Source organism: Choristoneura fumiferana, chromosome Z (assembly GCF_025370935.1).
Source record: "Choristoneura fumiferana chromosome Z, NRCan_CFum_1, whole genome shotgun sequence".
NCBI classification, from domain to species: Eukaryota; Metazoa; Arthropoda; class Insecta; order Lepidoptera; family Tortricidae; genus Choristoneura; species Choristoneura fumiferana.
This window is the reverse complement of record NC_133472.1, coordinates 19,412,439-19,430,567: the sequence shown is the minus strand read 5'-3', so window position 1 is coordinate 19,430,567 and position 18,129 is coordinate 19,412,439.

The following is an 18,129-nucleotide window of genomic DNA, read 5'->3' as shown; positions in this document are numbered from 1 at the left end:
GCGTTCGGCTGTTTCGTTCGTTCGATGTTTTGAATTTACCACCTTTTTCCACGAGCAAGTGGTAACATTTAAAAGTTGTTCGTTTGATTGTTCGTGTATAATATTTTAAAAAAGCGGATCCGCGTTAGCTTAACGCGGATAGTGGGGCCAGTGCCAAAAACGCGGGGTAAAAAGCGGCAAAGCGGGGTGTCTGGCAGCACTGCTGCAGCGCTGCCAACCCAACACTGATATATGTATAAACTGAGGGGCTACTACGAAACTTGCAAATCGAAGTACGTTCGTATCACACCGTCCCTCTGTGTCGGAAATCGCATTCTATAAGAAATATATTTCGATTTCGTGTACCGATAATTAGTAATTATCGAACGCACAGAAGAAATATCACTTTAATTTTTTTTTATTAAGTAATTGCATTTCGGATATAAAATGTAAAATATTCTTATTGAGAAAAATAAATATATAATTCATGACAAAGATTTTTATCGGTAACGAGGCTTCGTTCGCTCAAGAAAACCATAGAAAAGAAGGTCAACGGCCAATCTTGGTATTTTTGCATACAAGGACCGAGTAGTCTTGTAACATAGTACGTAACACTAAATAACAAAAAATTGAACCGACTACAAAAAACCATAAAAATAATTTTCTACCAGTCTGAAGTCGGTCGGTGCCTCAGCACGAGCTTATGTGCCCGAATATGGCTGGCAAAGCCAAACTTAGTCTTAAAGGTCCTATTACAGGGCGCGCAATGTAATTGACCATTATCATTGTACGTGTAAGTGTAGGAAGGTCTCGGGTCAGGTTCGCCTTTGTCGGACACGACATGGAGGACATCATATCATATCATATCATATACTCTTATACTATTTAATACGAGAGCGAGAGGGACGGCGCGACACGAACTTCAAGTTACGAGTTTCGTAGTAGCCCTGCTGATCGTAACGTAAAATACAAAAATTTTAAAAAAATGACATGTCAGTCATAACATAGACCTTGCATAGACCTCTACTTCTAGGCATATAGGCCATGCATGCATAGACCATGCATAGACCGCTAACCTCCACAGAATATATATATTAAATAAAACCAAAGAATAAAACGGAACGAGCGAGCTCTTTACTACACCTTTGAGTATTCAGCTAGATTTACACGCTTGCCAAGCTTCGGCAAGCTGTAAGAGCTTGTAAGAAGCACAAGCGTTTAAACGGCCCGTTTGTATAGGCTTACGTGAGCTTGCCGGCGCTTGCTGCCGATCAGCAGGGCTACTACGAAACTCGAAACTCAAAGTTCGTGTCGTGCAGTCTCTCTGACACTTTCACCATTTAATACGAGAGCGAGAGGGACCGCACGACACGAACTTGGAGTTTTGAGTTTTGTAGTAGCCCTGCCGGGTCGGTATCGGTTTTTCAACAGAGATTGCGGCAAGCGCTTGCGACGTTTTTACACGTTGGCTCAGAGGGGTGTTATAAGTTTGACCGCTATGTGTGGCTGTGTGTCTGTATGTCTGTCTGTGTGTCTGTCTGTGACACCGTAGCTCTTAAACGAGTGGACCGATTTGAATGCAGTTTTTTATTAATTTGAAAGCAGGTTTTCTGGCGGTGGTTCTTAGACATGTTTCATCAAAATCGGTTCAGCCGTTTCAAGATCATCAGCTCTTGTTGGCTGCGGTAGGAATCTTAGACGTATAATTGGTATTTACTTTACTTTCAAACATATTTGGGACCTAAAATTTGAAACACCCATCCATCCATCCATATCCATCCATACTAATATTATAAATGCGAAAGTGTGTTTGTATGTTTGTGTGTTTGTCCGTCTTTCACGCCGTAATGGAGCAACGGATCGACGTGATTTTTGGCCTAGAGATAGTTTATGGGCCCGAGAGTGTCATAGGCTACTTTTTATCCCTGAAAAATGCACAGTTCCCGAGGGAACAGCGCGCGATAACCGAATACCACGCGGGCGGAGCCGCGGGCAAAAGCTAGTGTATGCAATATAACTATGCAAGATTATGGAATCCTCGGGCTGATGCTGCAGCCAGGATATCCAGAACACAAGTAGGTACACTTTTGATAAAATCATAGCAAATATATCGTGTTTGGATTCATTTTGATCAGTATTTGAGTCTACATACAATGCAATGGTGGCAACAGGATGAGCTGATGCTGCAGCCAGGATATCCCTTTACCAGGCCAAGGGATATATTCCACCCACATCTTATATCGGTAACCGTAGTCAGGTTTTAACTCCAAACCACCTACAAAATATTTTGTCAATCCCTGAAAATATTATTTTATGATCTTCATTCACAACACGCTTCTAAATTGCGTAATATATCTTTGGCAGCCGTTTAAATTCACTTGAACGCTAATTTCAGTAAACTACGGAGAAATTCGAACACTTTCCATAATTTCTATGAAACAGAAGTACATAGGTCGAACAATTTTTGATATTTTGTAGATTTTGAGTGTTGAAAGCTAATATAATCGTAAACATTGCTAAATATTCATGCATTATTGTGTATGACCAGAATTAGGATGTGGGTTGACATTATCCCATGGCCTTATTAGAGTTTAACTGTGTGGGAGCTATTTTTCCCATGGCCCGGTAAATTGTCTTGTCATGTCATAAAAACTCACGTAAGTAATAAAACAGTTTTTGCGTTCAACCTAGAACGAATTCATGAACCAAAGAGACCCAAAATCTAATCGGGCCATGGGAAGAATAGTTCCCACTGCAGGAGTATTTAGCAAAATATATGATTACTAGCTTTTGCCCGCGACTTCGTCCGCGTGGAATAGTAACTTTGGGAATTATTTAATTTATTTAGGATACCTATTCTGCCAATAATAGCACATAGAAACTTCTACGGCTTACTGAAAATAACCATTTCAATACATTGCTATAAATATAAAGTATTTTTTTTGTTTATCCATCCATCCATGTTCTTTAGTAAAACATAAATATTTTGCGGGTAGCCACATTTTAGCAAAACGACGTGTACTCTACCCTGTCAACACAAAAGGACTAATTCTTCATAGTGAACTCTTGACACCTTACGTCCTTTATTGTAAGTTAGGAGGGTAGGATTACAATTAAGACGGCATTTTAGCTACACATAGTTCCGATAAATATACTTATAGTCAATTTGTTTGGAATTCCGTTAGAACTTTCATCCCCATATTTTCAAACTTCTAAGTCAAGGCAAACAAAAGCTACAGTCATTAAAGAGGTGTTTTCATACAAATCGCCTTAACAGAAAAAGTTATAGCGCACTGCCGGCTGTCTTAGAAACTTGGAATTTTGCATAAAGGTGGCTCTTATAGCACAATAAATAAGAAAATCTGAAAATCATAAATTTTTCATGATGACCTCACATTGCGTACATTATTCTTATGAGCTTAGCAGGTTCTGCTAACACTGCATCAGCCCCTCGTAGGTAGTTTTCAAATGAAGACATTTTTCATAAACTTTTTTTTTGTTATTCATCATCATCGATCATCATCACCACAATCACCATCATCATCACCAATCATCATAATCAGCACCACTATCATCACCATCACCATCAATCAGCTCCACAGCCTCCGCTCCGCTCAGCAGCGTCCGCTCCGCTCTACTGCCTCCGCTCCGCTGCCTCCTCTCCACAGCCTCCGCTCCGCCAGCCGCCGCTCCGCCAGCCTCCGCTCCGCTAGCCTCAGCTCCGCCAGCCTCCGATCCGCTCAGCAGCGTCAGCTCCGCTCCGCTGCCTCTGCTCTACTTGACTGCCTCCGCTGCAGCCTAGATTGTCTCCGCTCTATCCGTTGCCTCCGCTCCACTCCGTTGCCTCCCTGCCTCCGCTCCGATGCCTCCGCTCCATTGTCTCCGCTCCGCTCCACTGCCTCCGCTCTGTTCCGCCAGCCTCCGCTCCGCTCAGCAGCGTCAGCTCCAGTCAGCTGCTTCCGATCTACTTCACTGCCTCCGCTGTAGCCTGCATTGTCTCCGCTCCATCCGTTGCCTCCACTCCACTCCGTTGCCTTGTCGATTTATCTTCGAAATGACTACCTTCCATATACACTTTCATCCCCTATTTCATCCCCTCATAGGTCGAGTTTTCAAAAAAGCTCAACCAAATATCGATTTATTTCTTATTAAGTGCCTAAATTCCAAGTTTCATGGTTTTATCATCAACAGCGACGAACTTCCACCATATAAACTTTCATCCCCTATTTCAACCCCTTAAAGCCTCTTTTTCGCGATAAAAGATAGCCTATGTTCTTTCTCAAGGTCTATTCTATCTCTGTACCAAATTTCATCAAAATCCGTTCAGCGGTTTAGGCGTGAAAGCGTAACAGACAGACAGACAGACAGACAGAGTTACTTTCGCATTTATAATATTAGTATGGATATTACCTTACAATCATTAAAATCATGAAAATAACAAAAAATGGTTCGATATATCTGCTTGTGTTTTTCTTAAATTCAGTAAAGTGTTCGAATTTGTAAACAAACCACTAACATCACTGGTCAAGTGGATTTAAACGGCTGCTAAAGATATTTTATTGGATTTTAAAGCGTGTCATGAATGAAGATCATAAAATAATGTTTTCAGTGATTGATATAATGTTTCGTAGGAGATTTGGAGTTAAACCTTGACTATTATAACCGATATAAGTTGTGGGTGGAATATATCCCTTGGCCTGATCAAGAATATAATAAGACAAAATCTAGTATGACAGTTCATTACTTAGACAGGCGATGGGATAACCGTAACCCACATATTTATTTCTGGTTTAAAGGAAGATCTCCGACTTTAATAAATACATTTTTTACAAGGCGTTCAATACGGTTGCAACAGCATATTAAGTACGTATTAAGACACGCTGGTTCTTCGGGGCCTGGTAAAGGGATATACAGGCACACTAGTACACTCTATAAAAAATAATAGCACATATGTCGTGTTTGGATTCGTTTTGATCAGTAATTGATTCTACACACAATGCAGTGGTGGCAACACGACGAGCTGATGCTGCAGCCAGGATATACAGCACACCAGTATACTCTTGCAAAAATAACAGCAGATATGTCGTGTTTGATTCCTTTTGATCATGATTGGTTTTTTTGAGTCTTTTTGTATTTTTCATTTCCACTCCAAATTTGTTACTTTTACGGGTATCCCGTGAAACCATATCGAAAATACAAACCGAGACATGGATGCACAGAAAAACCAGAAAAAGAGACCAGCACTAGGAATCGAACCCAGGTCCTCAGCATTTCCTCCTTGTCCTTTTGATCAGTATCAGTATATGTGGGTAAGATTAAATTACGGGTGTGGTTCGACACTAGTACGCAAATTCAACGGAAAATACAGTTCCAATTATTCTTTCAACTAACACTTTCCTGCACTGAAGCCGAAGATGGTAGAAGGGCGCTGGTCCGTGGGTGTAGGGTACGACACCCAACAGCGGGCCGTCGCTCTGGCCGAAGTGGAGAAAGTCACGTGACAAAAGGTGGGCCCCAAATGAGCCAACCCGAACCTGGGACCCCGAGATTGGGGTTCACAGTTGCACAGTTACTATTTTAATTAGATTTTAAATTATAACGCAGGCTAACGCGTAAGGACGACAACAGCTGACGGTTACGTGAATAACGTAGTAGGACCGGGAGTGCCGTGCGTTCGCTTGACCACAAAAGCGCGTCAAGGCAATTTAGAAACTTTATAATATTTTCATTACTGTAGTCTCTTTTATAGTGGTACCACGACAGACAAGGTTTAGCTACCTTTAAACAGCTAAAGGTAATGATTTGAGCAGTCTCGTGATCGGACAAACCCAAACCATACATATCACCACGACAATCTGTGCTATTTGACATTATCTGGTCAAGACAGGCATCTCTACGAGTAGGACAAAGGATATGGAAATTGAAGTTATTGGTTGTTACAATTCTTGTGAGCTCAGTCGAGCTTTGGGTGGACTTTAGAGTGTCTATATTTAAGTCCCCAGCTATAACTATCCTATATTATGTGATCTTAAAAAGAAGCTAAGTTCTGCAGCTAATCTGATTGGGTTATAATCGTAGTCGCCTATATTAATAATTATCACATCCTCTGTGTTAGCTTTTAGTGTATCCATTGAGCTCAGTATTTCTTCAGCGCGTGCACCTGGCTTAATAATTGCACTAATTTTGTATTAGCCGTACGCACTTTTCTCCATTGATCGTATCAGACTAGAAGCCAGTCCCCTAAGTAGTTCTCCATCAAGAATATAAATGTCACCATGTCCATTTAGTTTACTCTCCCCAGAATTCGGAATACCTTCAATATGTGGAAGTTCAATGTTTTCAGCTTCAGGTTTTTCTACATCTCTTCCAGTGTTATGAATAGCGTCTGAGGGGCAGTTTCAATTTATAACGTCAGAAAGATCAAAACGTGTAATTTTGAAGAATGGCTACCGATATAATTTCGGAAATAAAAACCAAAACGGTACAACATGGTGGTGGTGTAAAAATAGAAGTACCTGTCGAGATAGTATTACTTTAGATGCAAGTGAAGCGGCCGTGGTCAGGCAGACCCAACATTTTTGTGAAGCTGATCACGCGTCAAACGCTATTTCGCATGCAATTGGTGCATGCAAGAAAAGAGTGTCTACTGAATTTGGTCCAGTAAGAGCAATCTATGAAGATTGTATCCATGGACCACCTGAAAAGTGAAAATTCAGAATAATATTATGTAGATGATATGATATCAAAAACATGCTATACAATGCTAGATATAAGCAATTTGGTATCGCAAAAAGTACATTAAAAAAATTAGAAGACGTAACCATACCCGAAAAATAACGTGAAAATTTTATTGTTTTTGAAGATGGTACATCTGATAAAATTTTAATTTTTATGACCCCTTATGCTCGGGAGACAATATTAACTTGCACTGAATTTTTTGCGATGGAGTGTTTAAACAGATCCCAGAACCCTTTAAGCAACTGTATGGCAGACATGAAGTACGAGTATGCAGATGTTGGTAGCTCGACAACTGAAACCAATGTCGTGCCTTTGGTGTTTTGTCTCATACCCAATAAAAAACAAGAGACCTATGAAAGAGCATTTAAGTTTTAAAAACTTACATTATTAATCCAGAAAATTTTCATGTTGACTATGAGTTAGCGGCTATCAATGCTCTTAAGAAAACATAACCGTTTTCCCCAGTAAAATGATGCTATGTTTCATTTACGCCAAATTATGCTACGAAAGTACGAAAAGCAAGTGAATTAAATTTATAAGTTACTAAAGCGGGGCGTTGCAGTGTGTTCATCGTTAGCCTTGTTACCAAAAGAATTTCTGCAAGAGGCTGGGTTAGCAATAATTAAAAACCCCATCAGATCCAAAATTGAAATTATTAATACGTGGATTACATCAGCTGCTGGAAAGAACGGCACCGAACCATAAATTTGGTCGAGTCCTGGCATAACCGACTACGTATGCGAATTTCAAGTAAACGAAGAGATTTATTTTACTTTATTTCGATCATAAAACGATAGGCTAGATATGCCGATTTCAAGATTCAGCAGAAATGTTTATACATCAGTGCGAAAAATAGGCATAAAAGGTCAATATTATTAGATCAACGGATCTCAAATATTGTCAACGATTTTCAAATTAATAATTTATTTGAAGATAGAGATGATGACTGGCGAAGGAAGGTGGACTTACCCAAGTTCGCCGCCGACCTTCTGACTGGTCACGGGATTGCGATGATGATCTTGAAGGCAGTGCACGTCGCCGTCTTTATTATCACTCAATCCTAGCAGACTATTGAGGATTTAACTTTTTTATTATGAGTTAGTTGCGTGTCGAGCGATTTGACAGACATACGACAAGATGACAATGAAAGAATACCGCGTGGCATCAGAGGTTTCCGGTCAGCGTTGCCTAGGCTTGTCCACCTCCTTGCACACGGCAATACGGCGCAACCATTCCCCCGGCCCTTAGAACCTGTGGTTTTCAACAATCAAAGACTTAAATTGTGCCAGAAGAATGATATATATGTGATGACAGCAACTAATATAAATAACTTACATATGTAACTAAGATGCGATATTAAATAAAACTAATATACTAAACGTCAGAAGGAAACCAAAAGCGAACACATAACTTGTAAAATAACTTGGCAAACTTATTGGGCCACTTGAATGCGATAAAATAAAGTTTTCACTGTGTCGGCAAAGGACACAGTTTTATAACAGGGCGTCTAAATATGCCCCCATTTTGGGTGCGGACGGACGCAACCCAAAAAATTTACCCGGGAAAACCTCCTGTATCACCCCCAAGGGCCAGCGAAGCGGAGGCAAATCATTCTGGTGCACGAGTACCACAGTGCCAATAGCCACAGGCAATTCTGGCGTGTTCCATTTCTGCTTAACTTGCAGCGTATGTAGGTAATGCAGATGCCATCATTTCCAATACGACTGTACTAACTGATCTAGCAGTTGTTTTCGGTCACGCAAATTACTTCTGTCGGTATCTATAGGGTACGCAGGCAAATGTTGAATCGGCTATGACATCAGAAAATGCGCTGGAGTCAACGCTGTTGGCTCAGGCTCATCCGATAAAACACATAGAGGCCTTGAATTCAACAGTGATTCAAACTGATCATGACTGTGTATCGCGTGATTGTTGCACACCAATCACGCGATACAAATGAGATTTCGTGGCCTTTATATTGGACTCCCATAAACCTCCGAAATGAGGAGCGCGAGGGGGAATCATTTTCCAGCTGATTCTATGAATATTTAACTCAGTTTGAAAGTTATCTTGTAACTCCCTAGAACTAAGGAAGTCGTATAGTTCTCCTAACTGTCGTTTTGCACCTATGAAGTTGCATTGTCAGAACAGAGACAAGAAATTGTTCCACGTCTGGCTATGAAGCGTTTAAATGCATCCAGAAATGCATCGGTGCTCAACTCTGAGACTATCTCAATATGTATGGCTTTTGTCACTAAACAGACGAATAAACAGATGTAGGCCTTCTGACTCCGAATACCGCGATGACGAGCCAGGGTTACGTTAAAAGGACCAGCGTAATCCAACCCTGTATGAGTAAAAGCTTTGGCTTCTTGTACGCGAGACTGAGGAAGATCCGCCATAACAGGAGCAGGGTTCGAAGGTGCGCATTTAAAACGGAAATTTTATTTGCGCGTCCTCTGACGAATGACACTACGATCTTCCAAGATCCAATAACGCTGTCTGAGCAATGATATAAGCAGCGATCCGCGGGTATGACAATTAGTCCGATGCAGATAATCTATAATTAAATCAACCACGTGATCTCGATGTGGGAGAAGAATGGGATGTCGATTTTGATAAGGGGTGTCTGCATTATTTAAGCGTCCTCCCACTCGAAGTAGATCTCCATCTAAGAAGATATTTAATTTTCTCAAAGCCGGAGAGAGTAAACTCTTAACGTAAGCTCGTACAGCGGTGATGTCACTTCAGATGAAGTTGGAGCTAAATTTACAGTTCCTTTAAGTTCCGGCATGTCTTCTCCTTTTGATGGGGTGAAAGGTATAACGGGCCGTCCTTCAATTGGAAACAATGCCCACGAAAGGCCTCGCCACCACAGCGCATGGTCTATTATTTGCGACGGTAGTAAACCTCGAGATACACAATCGCTAGGGTTCTCGCCACCATTGATGTGAAAAAAGCGACCAGGTGAGATATTCTTGTGGATCTTGTTAACCCTATTAGCAACAAATTGTTGCCAGCGGTGCGGTGAGGAAAGAATCCACGATAACGCGATCGTTGAGTCTGAAAACGCAAAGACATTATCGATTTTATAGCGATCATTGTAAGAATTATGAACGTGTTTTAATAACTCAGAAAGCAGAAGAGCCGCACATTACTCAAGTCGAGCTAATGATATGGTTTTAAGCGGAGCAACTTGACTTAGCTACTACAATGTTGATATCCACATCCCCATTTGATTGCGTTACATGTAGATATATGACGCAGCCATAAGCCTTTTCACTGGCATCACCGAATGCCAATAAATTATCTTTGCAACCTTTTGTAACACTCAAATGGCGGGGTATTGTTAATCTTTCAAGAAGAGGCAATTCGTCCTTAATTTGGGTGAATTGATTCACAATTGATTCGGAAGGTTCATCATCCCATCTTACTTAAGCAAGCCATAACTCCTGAATCAATAACTTTGCACAGAGTATCACTGGTGCTACTAAACCTAGAATGTCAAATAAACGAGCGACCGTAGAAAGTATAAGCACGTTGGCCAACATCTCTGCGGAATTACTAGCCCATTTTACCAATTTAAATCCTCCCGCATTGAATTTTTTTATCAGTTCCTTTGAAAGCCGTATTCCTTCCTCTAACGTGGCAACTGATGTGGTCAAATCGTCCATACAAAGCTCCCGAGCAGCAACATTAGCCTAGCCGCTTGAGGAAAGCGTTCGCGTTCATCGTCTGCTTACTTTGGGACTAGGTCAATTGGTGTGAATTGTCCCGTGATATTTACGTGCAGAACGATCGGTATCCGGGACCAAGCCAAGTTGTTTTCAAAGGGAACCGTAGGTTGTCGTAAGTGCATAAATATTGGTGTCCGGGGCCAAATAAAGTTATTCTCAAAGAGAAAAGTGCAAGTCGTCGTAAGTGCAGAAAGATCGGTGTCCGGGGCCAAACAAAGTTGTTCTCAAAGAGAGAAGTGTAAGTCGTCGTAAGTGCAGAAAGAACGGCGTCCGGTTTAACCAAAGGTACAATTCATTCAGAGAAGATCATCAGAATCTGGTATAAACACAGCCAGGGTACTTTACTTGATTCAGCTCAATACAATATTCGTCGCAAAACAAACAAGAATGTCAATTTACAGTAATGACACTTTGCCGGCACTGTCAGTGTCAGATGTCAGATTGCCGATCCAAATCAAACTCAAACTCATCAAATTGTGAAGAGTTCTAACCACACAGCATAAAGTACGACTTGGACCGGTCACGCAATTTACACCAATGTCAAATGAAGGTCATTGCTAATTTGTTAAATAATTAATTAATTACATTATATTAAAATTAAATAACTACAGAAAATTAGTCCGTAAGTTAGACATAACCGCGAACATTTGTGGCTAATGAGCCCACAGTTTTAATAGTTGAATACATCAGTATGTTAATATTTAATTTGAGCTTCTTACAGCATGCGGTTGTAATCTAATGATTTTGAGATGCGCTATCCAGTATACATCTTATAATTAAGGGGTAGCCCTCATTCGTCATGGCATGAACCTTTGTAGTTGATAAAACAACTTCACTCCCTTGCGTAGCTAACTGCGTCTGGTCTGTGACAGAATCACCAGCGAAGGCTGAGCCTGCCGGCGGGCGCGGCTGGGCTAGAGGCGGTTGCTGTGGCGGCAGTTGCGGCAATTGCAGGTGTCCGCAAGTTGGCTGCACGCAGGGCGGTTGCATGGAAGACTGTTGCACGCAGGGCGACTGAGTTACAGGCGCACTGCACGCAGGGCAGTACGGCAGCGGGCGGCTGCAACGAAGACGACTGCGCTGACAGCAAAGGCTCTCCTATATTAACAACAGTTAAAGAATCGTTATTTTTGACCGAGTCAAAATGTATCAATGAGTGATTCTTTTGGTTGCATAACTTGCACCGCAATGATGAATTACAGCGAGAATTAGTGTGCTTGTAACTTAAGCAATTTGTACAATATTTATTATTTTTTACGTAGTCGTACCTCACCTTAACTGGCATGGCTTTAAATTGCGGACATTCATACATGTTAAAATGATTAGTACCGTTGCATACTAAACACTTGGAGTTCAAACTTAACTCACTGTTAGTTACGGCATTTTGAAAATGGATCAGTGATTTATTATGAAAATTATTCGATTGTGACGTACTAGCGGCGCTACTATAGGCAGCCGAACGCGATGAGACCGTGGTAGTACGTTCTAATACTTTAACCTGATGCCTTATATATTCCACTAAGTCGGAACAACGTGGCATATCGTTGTTTTGAACATGAAGTTCAAATGCCTGAACCAATTGCGGGTCTAACCGTTTCTGCGCAAAATGTATAAAAATAAAATCCGCCAAGTCAGCTATATCGAGCTGCTTCAAAGCACTAATGGATGTCGAAAAACGTTCGATGAATTTGTTCAGTTGAACAGCCGTATTGAAAACTTGCTTCAGGTTCAAAATTTTATTTAGATACATTGTACCCAAAGTCCTCTTGTCCTGGTACTTAGTAACAAGAGCCTTCCATATTTGCGGATAATTTTCAGCGTTAGGTACAATACCCGCAAACACTGCTGCTGTGCCGCTTAGCTTACCCACGCGAGGTAATGTATCCGTTGAGCGTCACTCAGCTGCGGGTTGTCCTGAATGTTAATTTTAAAAGACTCATAAAATAGGGGATTAGCAGGGACTCTGTTTCTCAAGGCCTTCTGAGAAGAAGGGCTACGAAATAGCCTGAAACATGTCGAGCTAAACTCGGTTTAAGACGTGAGCTATCCGTTACAATATCATTTAAAATGAGTGAGTCTCACGGTAGTTTCATGTTCAAAATACGAAATCCTTAGAAAAATATTTCCTCTTTAATACAAAACTATTCAACAGGCCGGTTATATTTCCTTCTAATTATGACTAATAATAAATATAAGGCAATGTCATCTCTTGGTACTGTCATTATTTGCTTGTGATGTAAAAAATGGATAACGGTGAAATTAAATTTATAAAAAGCCCAAAAATTAACGTGTCCTGTTGCATGGAGGTTATAGGTACAATTTTTGTTTACAAAATAAGTCAGGTACGTCAAATTGGCGTTGTTCCAATGATTATACGCGAAATCAAATAAGTGCAATTGTCGATACCTGCAAAAAAGAAGTCAAAATTTATGAGAAGAAAAAAAATTATGAGAAGAATATTCACAGTCATAACTTAAAAGACTATGAAATTCCAAAATTTGAATCGGTAAAAGACAGTCTTCATAGAGCCCGAAACAGTTATTTGAATATTGTTAATTCCAAAGGGACAGATTCGAAACATATCAAATTGCCACAAAATTTAGTGGAAGAGTTCTTTTTGTATGATGAATGCAATTCATGCCCCTAAGATACAGGTATTTTCTACCTAGTTTAGGGGACAGAATTGCTGAATACTCTATAAAGACTCTCATGTACAAACCTAATTATTGTATAGTGAACTGTAACATGCTTATGTACAAATAAATTTATTATTATTATTATTATTATCTGACCGAATTATTATTTTCTCAACCCTGCCTCGCGAGGTCATAAAAGAGTATTTCCACGAAATGAATATTTTTTTACGGCGATAGTGCAGAATGTACACTCTGCACGCTGACATTGCTCGAAACGAAGACACGGTAAATTTTGTACCGTTAGATAATGCTCTCCTTCCAAACAAAAGACAAACCACATATAGGAGGTTCTTTTAAAAAAAAAAAAAAAATAAAATTTAAGCTGTTTATTTCAAGCAAAAGAACAAAGAGCATTTTACAATAATTAAAGAGTCCTTAATCCTAATTTTAAGGATTTTGCGTGGCCTCGATTAGCGAAAGACTGAGTTGCTCACGCGTAATTAGTCTAAGTATACATGCGAGTAGATATTTAATTTCTTATATAATATAATTCATTATTTTTCATGCATGCAGTTTTTGCTTTATCTTACATATAACCTAAGTCTGAGTGCACGTCCGTCCCTTCCCTCTTAAATATATCTTTCATAAAATATCTTTTAATCGCGCTTTTAATTTGTTTACTGTTATTACTTTCTAGTTTTTTCGCAATTGTCAACGGTAAATTGTTTAATAGTTGGGGAAGGATGCACTTCCAGACTCTTCTGCCATATTCATTACATTGTTTGGGGACCCGATATAGCGGGCGGTTGGGTATATGGCGTAAGTTATTTGGCCTGTTACGCTGTTTTTCTAGTAATCCTATTTTATCAATATTTTCACTTATTATGGCTTGCTTTATTTTATTGAATACATTCATCACTTTGCAGTATTGAAATAGTTGACCATAGTCAAAGTCAAAGTCAAAGTCAAAATATCTTTATTCAATTTAGGCTACAACAAGCACTTATGAATGTCAAAAAAAAACTACCACCGGTTCGGAAAAACCTCTGCTGAGAAGAATCCGGCAAGAAACTCAACGAGGTATATATATATTTTTTTAAAACAGATTTACAATATTATTAAATGACATGTATGTGTTTTTCATCACAAGTATTTAACACAACTTTATTTTTAACACAGTAGGTTCGCTATTTGAAGGGATCGCTAATGCGGATCGGAATTATTTCCAAATATCCCTGTCCATAATTATCTTTATATTTATATTTAATTTTCAGAGGAACAATATTTTTTAGAATTCTTATTTGTAAATTATAGATGTCTAGGAGGTAAGTTTTATATGTTTTGCCATAGGTCGTGATACCGTAGCTTATTATTGAATCTGCCATAGATAGATACAACAATCTTAGCGTATTGTAGGGTAGTTTATTTTTAAGTACAGATATTTTTGAAAGTATTGCTCTTAGCCTGTTGCACACATGGTTCACATGAGGACGCCAGTTGAATCTTTGATCAATCTTGAGGCCCAGGTAGGTATGTTGTTCTACTAATTCAAGTGGATTACAGTTACAATGTGGGGGCTGTTTGTGCATACATTGGTGTTCGTGTGCTACAATTTTTGGGTAAAATTTAGTTTTCAGGTAAGGAGAATGTACATGCATGAGCTTAGTTTTCTGATAGTAAATAGATAGACCTACGTCGTGTGCCCACTTACACATCAGATCGAATTCCTGTTGCATTATAGTCTGTGCCACTTCTGCATCTCTGTGCGCTGACACAATGCATGTGTCGTCAGCAAACTGGTACACAGAGCCGCGCCGGAATAGGTTACACATATCATTAACATAGAGTAGGTACTCGGTTGGTCCTAAAATTGAACCTTTTCGATACTTAAAGAACAGTTCGTTTAAACTTGGTTTCTTATAAATGTGATTACGAAATGGCTGTACCTAGTGCTTGCATAAAGGAAGTGTTTCCGTCTATACAAGTCAGTGGATGTTACTACCATTTTAGTAATGCTGTTTTTAAAATGAGTAAGAAATTGGAAATTGAAGAAAATGCAGAATGCTGCAAAATCACACAATTTTGCACTTTCTTGCCTTTGTTGCCTCCAAGATTGATTCCCGATGCCCTTTTTTCCATTATTGAAATGGCTCCGCGATCAGCCAATAATTCCTTGACTATTGCAATAAGCAATGGATGTGTAGTATCACGACCGATATTTTAAGTTTCTATAATCAAAAAAACCGAACTACCAATGGTGTCGAGGGCTGGCATCACCGCATAAATACAAAAATCCAATCAAAACCATCTTTATTTCTATTTATATCACTGCTTAAGAAAGAAGCCAAGATCAAAAAAAATAATTTGAAAGAAACGCTCTTCATTTTCCTGACACGAAAAGAAATAGAAAAACAATACAGAAAAACGAACAAATAAACAATATATAATATATAGTCGAAGAATAAAGTGTAAAGCATTCAAGTTTCCCTGAAACGGTTGCTGTTATTAAAAGGCCACTAATACCTCGATTTTTCATCACAAAATCATACAATATAGGTTAATTTTAGATACTAATTTCGTTCGTTTTCCATTCGGATAAGTATATTCGTTACAATATCTAACCAATGTTTGCTGTGACGTCATTACAAACCGCTTTGTAATCGTAAAAACCTCTTATTTTGGTACTATTCAAGCAATTCCATTAGAGAAAATTGTATATTTTACAATTTAGACATCTCGCAAAATGATCAATTCACATAATCGACACTTCGCTTCATGATTGATTTGCGTCACTCAAGCTGAAAGACAATTGCTTCCAAATGACGTCGTTTGGCGTAACGTATATTGTACAGAACAGTTTCATGCCCACTTTTAAGGTAGTATACCATATTTTGATTTATAAAATTCCAATTCGTATTTGCATCACAATTAATTTTACAAGACCATTAACAATTCCAGATACAAGGACAAATTTATCACCTACTGGGAGCGCTGCTGCCTCTACCAGATGCGGATCATCAATTTTTGCAAATTTATTTTATGGGCAATCACGATGCGGAAGTTGATAGGCGTTGTGCTCATAACCCAACAGTGAAGCGAACTATTGTCCAAGAATTGCAAACCTTTCTTCATCAGAACAATGATTTAGTCAAATGTTCAAAATTGCATTGGATCGCATGCCATCAGATAGCCATAATATCGTCGTTAGAGCTGACAAAACACCTGCTGGTGAGCACGCTAGGAGGTTTAACTCACCAACAATCGACGAAGTGGCTGTTGTCGTTGTTGGAGAAAATTTGCAGTCTAGAGATATCGTACTTCATCGTCGGAACAATGAATTGAAACGTGTGTCTGAAACGCATAGGACTTATGAGATGACGCGTTACAATATCCAGTAATATTCTGGCAAGGAGAAGACGGATACCATTTTAATATCAAAATGGTTAATCAAGTAACGGGTAACTAGATTAAACAATATTAAATAATATTTTGAAATTATGTATATCTATATAATTGTTAATCATTTATGATTCCAGGTGCTGAAACCAGCAAAAAAGTTAGAGCCATGATTTTTTATTCATACAGACTCATGATCCGTAAAGGTGAAGTAAATCACATTTTGATATTGATGTGTCAACGGCTTTTTCATCAGTTTGCAGTTGATATGTACGTCATAATTCAGAGTGAACGATTGACTTACATCCGTTTGAACCAACAGCAGCTTCGATCTGAAGAATACATTCATCTTCGTGATGCTATTAATGTCGATGGCAACGTAAATAATGTTGGTAGAATAACAATTTTACCGGCCACATGCAAGAATACGCGCAAAATGCGATGTCGTATGTTAGACAATATGGCCGCCTAGACCTGTTCATTACATTCACCTGTATGTACCTAACCCACAATGGATTGAAATCAAGAGATATTGCTACCCAGCCAAACACGACTTCATAGACATGACATCACTGCCAGAGTTTTTAAACAAAAATTTTTTTTTTTTAATCAAATAGCTGACACACGAGCATGCGGGTCACCTGATGGTAAGCGATCACCGCCACCCATGGACACCTACAGCATAATTAGGACTGCGGGTGCGTTGCCAGCCGAAAGTGGAGGGGGATATAGAAGGGGAGAAGGGGGGAGCGGAGTAAAAGGGGGGCGGGAGTTGGGCCTCCGGATCTTCCACTCACCGTACGAAACACAGTAGCAAAACTACTATTTCACGCCGGTATTCTGTGGGAGTACGGTACTAACCCGGTCGAGCCGGCCCATTTATACTGCAGCCAGCAAGTAGTTATAGTAATGCTCTACCACATGTCAAATCTCTGAATTTCATCACAAAGCATCGTGTGTACATCCAACAACGAACTTGGCCATTCGTTGTTGGATGTACTCTGTTGAGTGGCAAAAGCGTGGTTTGCCACATTCACACATGTATATTCGTTTGGTTAGTTGACAAAATAAGACCAGATGAAATTGATTCCATAATTTCAGCTGAGATTCCCGGTGAAACAGTTGACCCAAAATTACTTACATGCAGTAGTGACTAAGCACATGATACATGGACTTTGCGGAATTTTCAACAACAACTCACTTTGTATGGAGGACGGCATGTGCTCCAAGCGATTCCCGAGAGACCTGATTGCTGAAACCATTACGGGAAATGACGGTTACCCATTGTATCGTCGGCGATTAGTTGCAGACGGTGGGCGATCGGTAGTTATTAAGGAAAAAGGACAAGATTATGAAGTAGACAACCGTTGGATTGTGCCGTACTCGCCAATATTGTCCAAAGCTTTTAAAGCTCACATCAATGTCGAATATTGTAACTCCGTCCAGTCCATAAAGTACATATGCAAATATGTTAACAAAGGTAGCGACATGGCCATCTTCAATGTAAAAAATGCAAATGATGAAGTTTCTCAGTATCAAATGGGTCGCTATGTAAGCAGCAATGAAGCTATTTGGCGCATATATTCATTTGCAATCCACAAAAAACACCCTGCAGTAGTCCATTTGGCAGTTCATTTCGAAAA